The sequence below is a fragment of the Myotis davidii genome, unplaced genomic scaffold (assembly GCF_000327345.1).
Source record: "Myotis davidii unplaced genomic scaffold, ASM32734v1 scaffold221, whole genome shotgun sequence".
Lineage (NCBI taxonomy): Eukaryota > Metazoa > Chordata > Mammalia > Chiroptera > Vespertilionidae > Myotis > Myotis davidii.
This window is the reverse complement of record NW_006293349.1, coordinates 7,390,395-7,399,413: the sequence shown is the minus strand read 5'-3', so window position 1 is coordinate 7,399,413 and position 9,019 is coordinate 7,390,395. Positions and strand designations below refer to the sequence as shown.

Here is a 9,019-nt window from a genome sequence, read left to right as displayed (position 1 = left end):
TGGAATAGCTCACATTAATAGAATAATGCAGGAATCAACATTATTGAGACATTATTCAACTACCCACTATGTTTATTGCTTATGTGGAATACAGTAGGTACCTGAATAACATCGTTTTGTTCAACGCTGTTTCTTTATAACGTCGATGAGATGGAACGTAACTTGTTTATCTCAATGAGCCGCTGGTAAAGTTCAGTTCCTTACACGTTGCTTCACCTCAGTTCCAATTCCGTATCGATGTTGAGTGAGGACTTACTGTGTGCATGAGTGTATATATGCGTGTAGGTAATATGTAGTAATAGAATAATGTGGATATGGACATGATTGGATACGTTAATAGACTTTCCACTGTGCTCATTGACATCTTAGAATAAGATTCTAATAATGCAAGGCAGTGACAAGAATTTATCTCAGATAAATTGAGAATGCTACCTGTTTGTTTGTTTTTTTAAATCCCCTTTCAATTTTACCTGAAGGATAAAAATAACTTCCTCAGAGCAGTTATTTGGGAAAATAAAATTACTCATAGTTGCACCATCCTCATCCAAGAGGGATTGGTCATTTCTAAGCAAACAAACAACCATGACCAAAACCACTTTGTAACAGGACTAAGGATGCGTGACTACTTGTCTTTGGGGAACACCTGCAGATAAATGAGGGCGATAAGCGTTGCCTTTGCTCTTTTTTAGGTAAAAGATTAAAGGTATCAGTTGCTTTTTAAGAGCTCTGTTCGGAGCACGACAGAAGGAAACACAGAGCTTTTGCTCAGCAGGGTTTAAAAGCGAATATAAATATTAGCCTTATGGTTCTGAAGATTTAGTTTAAAATGAGAATTATGAAGCCAAACTATGTGAAAACTTGGGAAGTATTTGAAAAGCAATCGATGATCAGGCTGTAGCCACGAGATTTTGGTTTGTGAGACCTGGGGCAGGAATCTCTATTTTTAAAAGCCTCTCTTAGGGATTTTGGTTTGGGGATAAATATTTAGGTAACAGGAGAGCGAGTTGTGAAGTCTAAAAAAGTATGCCAACAATGTATTACGCCTTTTCTTTTTTGATAAAAGATTAAAGAGTTTGTTGTTTTATATATATTTGGGTTTTAAAAAAATACGTATTTTTTCTTTTAAATATACATATTTTTAAAATATATTTTATTGATTTTTTACAGAGAGGAAGGGAGAGGGATAGAGAGTTAGAAACATTGATGAGAGAGAAACATCGATCAGCTGCCTCCTGCACGCCCCCTAGTTGGGATCGAGCCCACAACCCGGGCATGTGCCCTGACCGGAATCGAACTGTGATCTCCTGGTTGGTATGTCTACGCTCAACCACTGAGCCACACCTGCTGGGCTATATGTTGTTTTTGAGGAGTCAACGGTATAAGCAAAATAAAATCTGAAGATACTGTCTTCTTCACCTCTGATTTTGCACCTACCTAGCAATTTCAGGATAAAAACACAAAAAAACTCTTAATATCGCACAGTGAAAGAATAATCCTTGTGTAGTTGACCGTGAAAACAAAGACCGATATGTAAATGTTATTACTCTCAGAATTTTTGAGCATAGTAATCTTAATATTTATTTTGGGGGAAAATTGAGCAGTGGAAACATTCTTGTTCATATTTTTATAGCTAAGATTGACATTTATGCCTCAGTTATTGAAATTTAGGAGGTTGGGAAATGAGTTGGAATTTGGGTCCGCCCAAGAGTAAGTCTAGACAAACTGATCGTTTAGTCTGCATACAGTCTGCAGAAATGAAATTAAACCAACTTTGTTTTGAAATATTTAAATTCACAACAGCACTAAGTCCCCGGAAGATTAACGGGCAAAGAATAACAACAGATTTTTCATAGGAGGAAGTACTGGCCTATAGAGAAGTGTTCCACTCCGCATCAAAGGAATGGCAGTCAAAACACTAATGAGAAGCCATTTAATGGCTGTTAAGTTAACATGGATATAAATAAACCTAAGCTTATGTGACCTCAGAAAATGAGTAAATTCTTATTTTTCTGGCAGCAGTGTTAATAGCTCTGTTCTTTTGGAAATCACATTGGCAATGGACAGAAAAAGTTATACAAATGGTCAGGTCCTTCAACCACCTTATCCCACTTAGAATTTATTCTAGAGGAAAACTCCGGAAGAAGAAGAAAGCTATAAGAAAAAGACATTTATTGTGTTGTTATTTCTGATACAAAAATTAGAAAGAAATGCAGATGGCCTACAATGGATAAATAAAATTAGAATATTTTCTAACTGTCCCAAATGATGTTCAGGAAGACTATGGAAAATAAAGAAAAAGGCTTGGAGTAAAACATAGTAAAATGTATATACGTATATTATAATGAAATATGTGAAATGATTAATAAACACTTTTATCCTGGTGTTGGCAACATAAGTGGCTTTTACAACATTAAACTTTTTTTTTTTTTTTTTTTTTAGCAATAAATGAAAGACATTTTAAAAGGATCATTTTAAGTTTGCAATACCTGGAATACTTTTCCTTCCTTCTCAGCATAATGCAATAAAGATATGTGAAATAAAACGCTTTTCCTTGGAAATCTGAAGGACTTGACCACTTTTCTCCTTGTACTGTATTACCTCCCAACATGAATTTTCTAGGTACCTCAGTTGTCTTTTCTGCGTAAAAATGTTGTAGCCACTCAAGCCAAGACTTTGTAGGCTGTGGGGTTGGATATCTGGATGAAACCCTATTTAAACTGTTGGGAAATGGATACTTGCCATTTACCAGGTGTAGTCCTGGGAGAAACTATCTGACCTCTCTGTGCCTCACTTTCCTCATCTGGAAAATGGAGTTAACAGTGGCCTCTCACTGGTGAGAATGAAATGACCTGATGCATATACAGTACGCAACAAGGTACCTAATACTAAAAATACTCAGCAATTAGAGCTATTATTCTATACCCATATTTGGGAGGCACTCTTGATTGCCTACTCTACTTTCTTCCTTGGTGACAGAAGCCCACTTGTTCAGGCACCTGACTAAAATGCTAGCTAATCAAGGCAGTCCTATTCCCATTTGGTACAAATTGGGTGAGAGGTGAGCAAGTGACTTTGTTCTGGCCCATGAGAGGTAATGGGAAGCCAGCTGGAGGCTTCTGGGAGAGATAGTCATCCTCTCTGAAAAAAGAGAGAGGCATAGGAGGGTATGTACTTGTCACCTCTCCTGCCCCAACATTCCTACTTTGGCTATCCTTGTGTGATGATGTGTTGTTTGCAGCTGTCGCAGCCATTTTGCAATCACTAAGGGATGGTCGCCAACGACCATGGGTGGCCGAGCAAAAAGAAGGAAAGAGCTCTGCTCAGAGCCACCTACCTCAAGAGGTTTTGTTAAGCGAAAGACATACCCGAATGGTTTAAGCACATTTTAGTTGTCTTTTCTCATATTTGCAGCTGAAAACATCCTAAGTGATAGGCAAGGTAAGTTTAATTGTTATGGTCTCATGTGGTTATTTAAAAACTAGAGGCCTGGTGCACGAATTTGTGCACAATCGGGGCCGGCCGTGGGAGGTTGGCTGTGGGAGCGCACTGACCACCAGGAGGCAGCTCCTACATTGAGCATCTGTCCCTTGGTGGTCAGTGTGCATCATAGCGACCGGTTGTTCAGTCCATTGGTTGCTTAGGCTTTATATATATAGATTACGCCACTAAAATAGTTTTTCTTGAGTAGATTAAAATTTATAGAATAAGTCAGCACTCTTTTATTAGTCTTTCATTTTAGATGTAAGATTTTCATTATAGAAATAATACTTTTAAAATTTTACCTTAGCCCGGTTGGTGTCACTCAGTGGTTGAATGTTGACCTATGAACCAGGAGGTCATGGCTCAATTCCTGGTCAGGGCACATGCCTGGGTTGGGGCTCGACCCCCCCAGTGGGGAGTGTGCAGGAGGCAGCCGATCAATGATTCTCTCTCATCATTGATATTTCTCTCTCTCTCTCTCTCTCTCTCTCTCTCTCTCTCTCTCTCTCTCTCTCTCTCTCTCTCTCTCTCTCTCTCTCTCTCTCTCTCTCTCTCTCTCTCTCTCTCTCTCTCTCTCTCTCTCTCTCTCTCTCTCTCTCTCTCTCTCTCTCTCTCTCTCTCTCTCTCTCTCTCTCTCTCTCTCTCTCTCTCTCTCTCTCTCTCTCTCTCTCTCTCTCTCTCTCTCTCTCCCCCTTTCCTTTTCTCTCTGAAATCCATAAAAATATATTAAAAATATAAGTAAAAATAAATAAAATTTAACCTTGGCTAATACCTGCCTGGTATATTTTGAGCCTAGAAACTTCTTTGAAAGCTACTTTGATGATAAAAGTGAAATGTAAATGGACTTGTATGCTTTCCATTATCGACATAAAAAATATTCTCCAAATAAAGACTGCAATGCTGTAGACATTTTGGTAAGAGTGAATGTAAACCTGTAGCTCTGTAATGGACGACCCAGCTTCAGCCCTGATAGGGTTATGGCTTAAATATTTTGACTATCTGTTTAAAAATAAACTTTCGTGCAGCTGATGAAGAGATTGTGTGTTTTAATGGATATGTTTGCTGAAATTACATATCTAAAACAAATAAGTTATGCTCAGTGAAATAAGCCAAATTGAGAAAGGCAAATATCACTGGATCTCACTTATTTGTGGAATCTAATGCACAAAATGAATTGACCAACAAAATAATACCCAGAGCAGGTAGGCATGGAACAGACTGACATATCTCAGTGTGAGGCTGGGAGAACAAGAACAGATTAACCAAAGAAATTATATACTTACTAGAGGCCCAGTGCACGATATTCGTGCAAGAGTAGGCCTTCCTTCCCCGGCTGCTGGCACTGGCTTCCCTCCGGCACCCGGGACCTGGGCTTCCCTTGCAGCCCCAGCTTCGTCCGGAAGGTCATCGGAAGCATGTCTGGTCTAATTAGCATATTACATTCTTATTATTATAGATATGCATAGCCCATGGACATAGGCTATGGCAATAGGGTGATAAAGACATGGGTGGGTGGGGAGAGGCTGGGAGGAGGGGGATAAAAGGGGGAAATGGGAGATATCTGTAATCCTATCAACAATAAAAAATATATTAAAAAAAAACACAAATAGGAAGTTCTACTTTTCCTTTGCTCTGTCATGAAGACCTTTATGGCCCCAGGTTCTGCTAGAATAAAAGCACGCTGGTGCCACTGGCCTCTTCCACACGAACGGCAACTGGGAAGTTCTTTCTCTGTCAGAACGTGAGTCCTGCCCTATTTTAAGGGGTTAAAGTGATAAAAATTACTTGTCCATTGTGTTACCTGGTGGGATTTTCATAACCAAAGTTAGCTTTATACTACCCTTTCCTTACCTATTAGAGAATTTCCAGGAATAAGATACTCTTTCTCCCTGTAGAGCTAGGAATGTGAGTTCTCCCTAAGCAAACATTTTCACTCAAGTCAAGCAGCCCGCCATCATCCCTTGAAGCACATGCACTTCAGAACTGCCCTCCACAAGCTCACCGCATGCAACTCCTGCTCCCAGTGCCTGCTCGGTTCCCTGGAGAGCCTTCGTCATCTGCGGAGATCTGCTCCCACAGCTCTCCATCCTGCAGCTGGGCCCTGGGTTAGTCAGGGCTCTCCAGGACAGAGCCAATAGCATGTATAAGTGTATGTGTATGCAAATTATGTATATCTATAATAAAAGTGTAATATGCAAATTGACCGAACGGCAGAACAGTGGAACGACCGTCCGGACGACCTTCTGGACAACCTTCTGAATGACCTTCCAGATGAAGCTGGGGCTGCGAAGGCCTACTCTTGCATGAATTTCATGCATTGGGCCTCTAGTCTATATTATAAAAACCTAGTGGCCCTAACGCCGTAATGACCAAAGACCGGCACGGGTGGGCGGGGCTGCGTGATTTTGTGTGCTGGGCTTCTAGTGTATATATAATAGGGAATTGGTTCATATGATTGGGGAAACCTCAAAGTCCAGAATCTGTGGTGTGGGCGGCAGGCTAGAGACCCAGGAGAGCTGACACAGCTCTCACTGGAGTGGGTACTGCACAGTTCCACGGCAGTCTGCTGGAGATTCCCCCTTGCTCAAGGAGCCTTTGTGTTCTGTTCAGGTCTTCACCTGCTTGGATGAAAGGCACATTATGGAGGGCAATCTGCTTTGCCTAAAGTTCATCCATTTAAATGTTAAGGGGGAGGGGGATGATGAGGAAGGAGAGGCCCCATCCAGAACCATTATTGCTGATGGAGTGAATGCCTTAGCCTGCAGAGACCTTGACACAGGGCCCTGGTGCCAGCCATTTCCCAGCTCTTCTTCAGCGTCTCCACTCCTCAGCTTGGATTCTTGGTCTGAGTTGGGCTGGACTTGGGGAGAGGAGGCTTGGGTTGCTGTCATCGCTCTGTTGTGTGGTTTTGGGTATGTTACTCATCATCTTTGCATGTCAGTTTTCTCATCAGCCAAATGGGGACAATAATAAAGCCGCAGAACCCGTGATTGTGTCGGAGGTTATGTGTAAGTGATTTGTCTCCTGTAAAGCATGCTATGAGTGAAGGTTGGGTTTTTACTCTCTTCCACCTGCAGCCATCATTTATATAAAGCAATTGATTTTGCTCATGGCACCAGGACTTCTGCCAATAGGATTGTCCTGTGATAGATTTGGCAAATTTTTTCCAGGCAACAAGAGGGTATAATTGTAAGGCATTTGTTTCCTGCATTGGGGAGCCATATTTCAGCAGCCTATTTCCAGCTCCTCTCCCTTCCCCACTCCCCCCATGCCCACTGTGGCTTACAGCCCGTGTAGGATGCAGACCTATTAGTGCCGGCTTGCTTGGATGCCCTTGCTGACAGTGAGGGGCTGAGTAATTAACCTAACAAGTTCTTGCCTGATTTCCTTGTTGCCTAGTGTCATGTTCAGAGATTAGACTTCTTGGGCAGAAGCTGAAATTTTCCCCCCACGGCCCCTCCTGGACATTGAACATAAGGACTATGATTGAATGAAATCAGAACTGACTGTTCATTCATTCGCATAGCCAGTCATTCAATCAACACTTATTTATGGCGAGTACTGCATTGAACGGGCTGCACCAAGAAAGGCGCACAGATATTTGACTGCTCGGTGGAGGGATTGGATTTTATTCTGTTGATGTGAAAACATGGGTGTTGTGAACACTGGGCTTGGAGTTGGACCACCTGGGCTCCAACTGGCCATTTGCAGCGAGATAGCCAATTCCTGGCTGTGTCATCTTGGGTAAATGACTGAACTGTTCTGTGCCTCAGTTTCTTCATCTACAAAATGGAAAGAAGGACACTGTTGTATCTATTCCATAGTGTTGTAGTGAGGATGAGATGAGAGAATAGTGCCCGAGCCTGGGGAACTGCTGTAGGTGTGTGAGCTTAGAAAATGTGTGTCTAGAAACAAAGCTGGCAGCAAGACGAGGGAGAGGTGGCCACAGTGGGGAAAGGCGGAAAGGCTGGGACAGTGTCCATGGTACAAAAATGTCATGAAGATACAAAAGAAAACCAAAGCAACACTGAACACACGTTTCCCGACTCATGATGATGGCGCTCGCATGAATACTAACGTGTTCATGTCAACCCTCAAATTGCTTTTCATTGTTGGATATACAGGTCCACCCCGCCCCCCTTGGTTGGTCTTCCTTGCTTGGATAATGTCCATTTGAGGAGAGACCAGCTGATACCAGGAACAGCAAACGAGGTCCCCTCGAATATTTTGGCAAATCTATGCAGAAACTGCCGATCGTCCCCCAGTATCCAGCCTTCCTTTCTTTATAGGGAATAGAGACTGCAATTCCCAGCCCCCCTTGCCACTGGGTAGGGCTGTGTGACTACATTCTAACTAAGGGACTTACTGGTGACATTTTCAGAAAAGGGGAACATCACCCTTCATTACCCTGCCCCCCTTGGCCCCCTGATGCCTGGAGTTGGATGGGATGGCTGGGCTTGAGCAGCCGTTTTGGGTCATGAAGTAGAGCAGAAAGCAGATACTGAGGTGAATTTTGCAGCGAGATAGATAGAACCTGGGTCCTTATGAAAAAGGAAAAAGGAAAAACCCTTTTTACCCCTAGAACACCACCCCAGTCCTGGGTAACTTCCTGTTTAGACCTTGTTTACAATGAGAGAGAAGTAGGCATCTGTCCTGTTTAAGCCTATTTGGGGTTTTCTGTACAATGTGGACCGAATCCTTCTATCATATTATGCTAACCTGAGGGCCAGTTCTTGGTCAGGGTGGCGATCCTAGCACAGACCTGGATAAACCAAATTCACCGAGATGAACCAACTTAAAAGCACTAGAGCCGGGTGAGTAGGCAGCTTTCAGAACAGACTCCCCATCCCCTTCACCGCCTCCTTATTTGGTCTGACCATGTGCTGTGCAGGGTGTCCGAACATGACAGGGCTTGCTTGTTAATTCATTCAGTAAAGCACTGAGTGCCTACTGTGTGCCAGGCGTTGTGTTAGGCTCTGAGAACCCAGTGAGAGCCAAAGGGCACCAACCCATGACCTTTTGGTACAGAGGACACTGCTCCACCCCATGGGGCCTCACCAGCTAGGACTGTGCCTTTCTCTTAAGCAAGTGACTAGTCCTGAAACCTTTAAGGGGGCAGTGCTCTGTGAGGACAGAGGTCTATTCTCAGGGGAAAATAATACAGCCAGCTGTTACGGGAGACCCACGATGGATGGCATGATACTTGAAGGAGTTGTGTTTCCTCCAAAGCGAACCTGTGCCACCTGCCTCTCGCCAGCTCCGTTCTACGCCATCGCCGTCACCGTCACTGCCTGGGCATCAAAGGGCATTTGTCTTCTGTTTCCCTGGATTCTAGTGAGGGACACACAGCAGCGCCTGGCTTCTCCCATCGCCCCTGCAGAGTTTCTTAGCGCGGGTTTACCTTTGCTCTTTCTATACCAGAGACAATAGTATGCAGTCCACCGCCTGCACTGTAGACTCTGAACAGACTCGAACTGAAACTGACATGCTACCCTTATCCCCTCCTCAATGGCTGCTGTAAAATCAGTCTTTCCTTCTT

The 9,019-nt window shown here is 43.2% G+C and overlaps 1 long non-coding RNA gene across 1 annotated transcript in view; it reads right to left on the bottom strand.

The window, feature by feature from the left end:
• Positions 1-2,366: 2,366 nt before the first annotated feature.
• The window catches only part of LOC107183652, a 16,435-nt gene continuing 9,782 nt past the window's right edge, over positions 2,367-9,019 (bottom strand). The window contains exon 3 of the long non-coding RNA XR_001514440.1: positions 2,367-2,598. This is a non-coding gene — a long non-coding RNA (uncharacterized LOC107183652). The remainder of the gene's footprint in view (positions 2,599-9,019) is intronic.